Source organism: Pelophylax lessonae, assembly GCF_965119305.1.
Source record: "Pelophylax lessonae genome assembly, chromosome: 11".
Taxonomy (NCBI): domain Eukaryota; kingdom Metazoa; phylum Chordata; class Amphibia; order Anura; family Ranidae; genus Pelophylax; species Pelophylax lessonae.
Genome location: NC_138778.1, coordinates 164469145 through 164475330, shown reverse-complemented (window position 1 = coordinate 164475330; position 6186 = coordinate 164469145). Strand labels below are relative to the sequence as shown.

The following is a 6186-nucleotide window of genomic DNA, read 5'->3' as shown; positions in this document are numbered from 1 at the left end:
AGTGAGCAAACCTTTCTAATGACTTGGACAGCAATATATTAATAATTTTGAAGTTGCTTTACAATTGTTTAATGTTGCCAAGCAGATTACCAAATGTTTAATGTTAAATCATCATGTCAAGCATATAAAGCAGTGGAAAGATGAGCAGTCAATTACTTGTAAACATTAATATTAGTAGTTAATGTTTTGTGGCACTCCCAGTTTTCCATATATAAAGGAGCAGAATGAATGGAGAGCATATTGAGAAGGGCATTCACTTAGAAAAGCACACTTTTAGGTCATCCTCTCACATCCATCATCATGAGTTACAGTGGTCACTCCTCTGCTGGATTATACCATGGAAGCTGCCATGTTGGTAGGCATCTGTCTAAGATCCCAAGCCACACATCTCATTATGGAGGATCTTCAATTAGCCATCATGGAGGATCCCACTCTTCTCACCTCCATGGGGGTTCCTATGCTTCTCATAATGGAGCATCCCATAATTTACATCATGGAGGTTCCCATACTTCTCACCATGGAGGGTCCCACAAATTCCATTCTTCAGGTTCTCAAAGTTTTCATCACAGAGGATCCCAAGCCACCCATCATGGAAGTTTCCATAAAGTCCATCAAAATAATCACTATAGAGCTCCCAGTGTACATGGAGGATCAGGAGGCAAAGGAATCTCCATATCCAAGCATGTTCATGGAAGTGCTCACTCTGACAGCCATAGAAGCATTATTAGTCATCATGATTTATTTAATGTCAATGGGAAGGAAACCATGCAGCAATTGAATAATCGCTTGGCTACCTACTTAGACAAAGTCCGCTTCCTAGAGCAACAGAATGCCCAGATTGAAAGGAATATCCGGGAGTGGTATGAGAGGAATCAGCCCAGCGCTTTACCTGACTACAGCTGCTTCTTCAGAGTCATTCAAGAGCTTCAAGGCCAGGTAAAAAAAATTAACTTGTCTACATACGTGGTGTAATAATTAGGACATTTTTTTGACACAGATTTTTTTTTTTTTTTTTTTTTTATGAACACTTTTTAAACCCACCCTGACACCTACATCTTTAAAATATAAAAACATATTGTACATATTAGGCATCTAAAGGGATACCAGATTACATATTTTATACAGCACCCAAAATGGGTCTCAGGGCATTTCATTCATGCTTTCGGGCACTCTGATGAAGACATGTACTGGATAAAAATCATGATTTTAGGACTGTTTGCGTCAAAGGTATTGAATAAACTAGGACTCAAGATGAACAAATATCTGTACTTGCTGGAATTGTTGTCAGACTGAAAAATTAAAACTAACTTCACATCTAAGGAATGGCACGCAGTAATATATTACATTTTGTTTTTAGGTTCAGATATGCTTTAATATAGAAGCCATTTTAGACTGAAAAAATGCTATAAAGAATTTACAATAGTTTCCCTCAATAGGATTATTGGACTGTGCACAGTAAAACATTAAAGTGATACAAAACACACACTGTTTACTTTACATTATCACTTCTCTTCATCTATGGATGATGGCTCTGTACAATATACAGCAGGTAGTGGGTTCACTCAACGGGACCCTCAGCAGGAGAAGTTTTCCAATTAATGTCAATGATTCAGCGGGGCACAGCCCATCTTTCTTAAGACTTGGCAACAGCTAGGCTACACAATCTCAGACTTTAGCAGAGACACAGACAAGGAGGGAGAACAGCAGGATCGACACATTTTTTGCAGTATACAGAAAATAAATCCTATAGTGACTGTTACGAAAAAATGAAGATATGCTCCATTTTTTCTGCAGCACACTGGATGGCACTGGAGAACACTGCAGTAAAGGGCTGAGCAGAGACCTGAATGGAGTGTACGCTTTGTACACTTTCAATAAAGTAAAAAAAAGGTAAACAGTGTCTTGCGTTGTACAACTCAAGGCACCGCTCATCACCATTGCCACACCACAGATATCAGTTGAATGCTATAAGGGAATGTTTTAGCATGTGGCTAGTGTGAATGAACCCTTAAGTCATATTACAGTGCAAGCCATAATAGATATGCAATAAGCTACCTTAATTGATTCAGAGCAAAGTTCAGTTTAATACACTCCATGAATTTAACCTTTGCAATATACAATTAACACCTATATTTTTCCAGATTTCCTCAACTTCTGTGGAAAATGCCAGGATTGTATTACAAATAGACAATGCTCGTCTAGCAACAGATGACTTCAGAAACAAGTAAGCCTTTCTATATTTCATGTCTTTCATCATTATTATCATTATCAGCATTAATTGCTTTTGTCTTCCTTTTGTCACCAGGTATGAAATGGAACACCAGCTGGGAAGCAGTTTTGAGGCTGATGTGAATAGACTTCGTATACTACTGGAAGAACTGAGCAGGGAAATATGTCATCTACAGACACAAGTAGAAAACCTTCAGGAGGAACTGCAGCTAATGAAGATGAACCATAGGGAGGTGGGATGCTTGCTACCCCTTTTTAAAGCTAAATGTGTTGTCACAGAGCAGGTGTAAATAATGTCAAACTAATAATGTTGCTTTATGCTCCTCTGAGGTATGCTGCTGTCCTAGGCCACCTGTGGAAAATTGGCAACTTTGACAACTTTTTAAATCTTTTATCTTTATTTAATTGTCAATGAACTTAAATGGTCTGAGAAATGTTTCAAACTATTCTCAAAACATTTACCTATTGACATAAGCCCAAAAGCCAAGACAACACAGGTCCTAAAGTACACATTATGGAGATCTGCATATATGCACCCATAACACAACTAGTTTCTAACACTTCTTTTTACAGGAAGTCAACGCTTTGCAAGCTCAGTTGGGTGCCAGGGTCAATGTGGAAATGGATGCTGCTCCATCGGCTGATCTGAATAGAACCTTGTTTGAGATCAGAGAGCAGTATGAGAATCTGATGGAACGGAATCTGAGAGAGGTGGAAACTATTTTCCGACAACGAGTAAGTCTTTTTGTAGACTGAAAAAGCTTGTTAAACCTGTTAGAAAAGTAGTGTGATAGCTATCTATTACATTTGGATCATTAGGCACTATTACTTCATGGTTATATTCCAGTAAACAATAAATATTGATGAGAACATGATCGGCTTTATTTCTCAGTTGTATTGAACAATTCCAATCTTCCAGTTACACTGAAGATCGGGACCACTGCTCTCATGCAGAGATCTTCAGAGGTCCACCACACCCCTTGCACAGTCACAACTACTCTGGCCAACTGGTCACGCTCATGCTTCCTGATCAGCGATGTGAGTGTTTATTGGGGCACTGGTGCGACTTGGCTTTAAGGCTGTTGCCTAAGAGCATAAAGGACAAAATGAAGTGGCATAACTTAAAAGATATTAAAACTAAAAGAAAAGTACAAATCAACTTAAGCCTAGCTATTGTATATTTGTAATATGATTCTTCAAAGATTAGAAATAAACTCTCTTTGACTTTATGTATAAAACGATATGGAAATCAGCCTTCATATATTAAGGGGTACATGACTCTAACAACCGTTCTATTCATATAGACTGAGGAACTGAATCGTGAAGTTGCTTCTGGTTCTGAACGACTCCAGTCTGTACAAACTGAAGTCATTGACTTGAGACGTACCATTCAAACCTTGGAGATCGAACTGCAAAGCCAGCTCAGCTTGGTAAATATTATTGCCAGCCAAATATTAAACGTTGTGTCAATGGCCAGTTGCTGGTAGTTTAAGTCTGTGAGCATCTTCGGTTCATTCTGCAAAGACTAACAGTATCTACTGTAATTACCTGTTTTTTTTATTATACAACCTTTCTCTATATTTTCCCAGAAAACAGCTCTAGAAAACACATTGGCAGAGACAGAAGCCACATTTGGGGCTCAACTTGCCCAATTACAATGTATGATCAACAATGTAGAGTCCCAGCTGGCCCAGATGCGATCTGACCTGGAACGTCAGAATCAGGAATACAAGATCCTGATGGACCAAAAGACTCACCTGGAGATGGAGATCGCCACCTATAAGCGCCTATTGGAAGGTCATGATATCCAGTATGTATTTCACACAGGACAAGCAACTTAATATTCCTTAAAACATGCAGTCCTCAATGTATAGCAACACCTATTCACATTAAATCTTTTAAGAGGAAAGAAATCATTTTTATATCTGAATTTATTCTGAATAATATTCGATCAGCTACCAGAATAGAACAGCTTCATTTTAAGACCAAATGGTTAATAAAATGTTCCCATTTTGTTTATCAATATATTAGTTAAATCAAGCCATACAGAATGGTCAAAATACCATATATTTCTTCAATAACCTTAACTGTGTGTTTTAAATTTCAGCACTTCAAGTCAACCTTTTCTAGGAGGCAGTCATGGTATGTAAACATATATTGTCTTAAAGTAATTGTAAACATATCGTTTTTTTCTAAAATAACAAATATGTCATACTGATCTGCACTGTGCAATGTTTTTGCACAAAGCAACCCGGTCCTCCTCTGCCCACTCTCCTGGCTCCTCCCCTGCTGAGTGCCCACTATAGTAAGTGACTTGCTATGAGGGCACTCATGTGGGCTTGTTCCACAGCCGGCTCTGTGTGTCTATAGACACACAGAGTATGGCTCGGCCCTACCTCTACTGACTGTGATTGACAGCAGCGAGAGCCAACGGCTCTCGTGCACAGGGCTGGATCAAGATCGGGCTCAGGTAAGTATAAGGGAGGTATAAGGGAGGGCTTGGGACTGCACAGAGAAGGTTTATTGTAGCCTAAGCCAAAAAAAAAAAAAACCTCTTAGGCTTTAGAACTACTTTAAATAGCAGGGCATGAGGTGGTAGAAATATGTGTAGAACCTAAAATATGGGAAACATTTTAACTATTACGTGGACATTTAAATATTTTTTCAGCCAAATATATTTACAAAATGTTATCTGAAATTCACATTGCATAAATCACTATGTAGCCAGATATTTCTAGGCCCTTTTTGCCAATGAGTTCCATAGCAGTCACATTATCTGCTGTGAATTTTGATAGGCCCTTGTATATGAGACAAACAGCATTCAAAGTGGCAATATTATAAAAAGATTAGACAGAAACCTGCTTCCCTTCGTACCATCTGCAAATGGTGGGCTTTGATCCAGAAATGAGTAAACAGTAGTTTTCTGCTGTGAAAATGTGGAATAGTCTTGCACATGAACTGATTTTAGCTGTAGACAGTTTCAAAAAAAGTTGTATGCATTCATGATACTGCAAAACATAAAGGGCTAACTACATTTTCAAATACATAGTTGAATGTTTGTCCAGGGCAACCTTTCTCAACAAGTCTTGGGGTATCCCTGCTAAAATCAATAGCTCATGGTACATAAGCAGGTTTCTCAACTTGACTAAATATGTGACGATAACAATGATAATTGAAATATGGTGGATTGATAGGAAAAACATAGACAAGTTGCATCCCTTTATAATGTGACATAGATGTTTATTAATTTTAACTACTGTATCTTCTACTTTTAGGATCTCACCACGCAGTGAAAGTTCACCATGTAACTAGCCCTACTCATCATCAACATCATCAAAGTCATCATCAACATCATAATCACCATAATGTATGCTAATGTATTTCTGGAGAACTCTGTGGATAATTGTATTATCCTATCTTTAGAAGGTATTTTGGTGTCTTCCTCTGTCTTCTTATGTGGCCTTCGAAATTTGTTTCACCTATGCAAAACTTGGCATGAGACATGAACTAGATCCCCCAAGATACCCAGTAGATACAACTGAAATTATGCAAGGTTTAGGATAAGTTAGATATGTGATCATTTTTGTAGGTTAGTGGTAGGTAAACAATTCAAGTTTATCTAAGTTGTAAGTTAATTTCAAGATGTTGACCCACAAGTTACAAACACTATGGAGTTCTGGCCTTTGGACACTTTATAAAGATCTAGAATGAGAGAAGATATTTCAGTGTACCCAACATTTTTTTAGGGATTGCATAATCCTAGGGCATAATATATGACTTTCCATTCACTTTTTTCTTGGAGCACGTTTAATACTTTTAGGGCCCATGTACTCTATCTTGTTACAATAATGCATTTTAACAAACAGATGTTGTATCAACACGTAGTGCAATGTGTTTCAGTGCCATTTATTGTGTAACAGCATTGAATGGCACCCCATTCTCCCACCTGAACAGAAT

General features: G+C 38.0%; 1 pseudogene across 1 annotated transcript; it reads left to right on the top strand.

Annotated features, from left to right (window-relative positions):
- The first annotated feature begins 224 nt into the window (after positions 1-224).
- On the top strand, positions 225-5605 carry LOC309566813 (keratin, type I cytoskeletal 19-like; annotated as a pseudogene). The gene is made up of 8 exons: positions 225-936; positions 2142-2224; positions 2306-2462; positions 2803-2964; positions 3534-3659; positions 3819-4039; positions 4337-4371; positions 5505-5605. The product of its transcript is annotated as a keratin, type I cytoskeletal 19-like (transcript).
- The last annotated feature ends 581 nt before the right edge of the window (positions 5606-6186 follow it).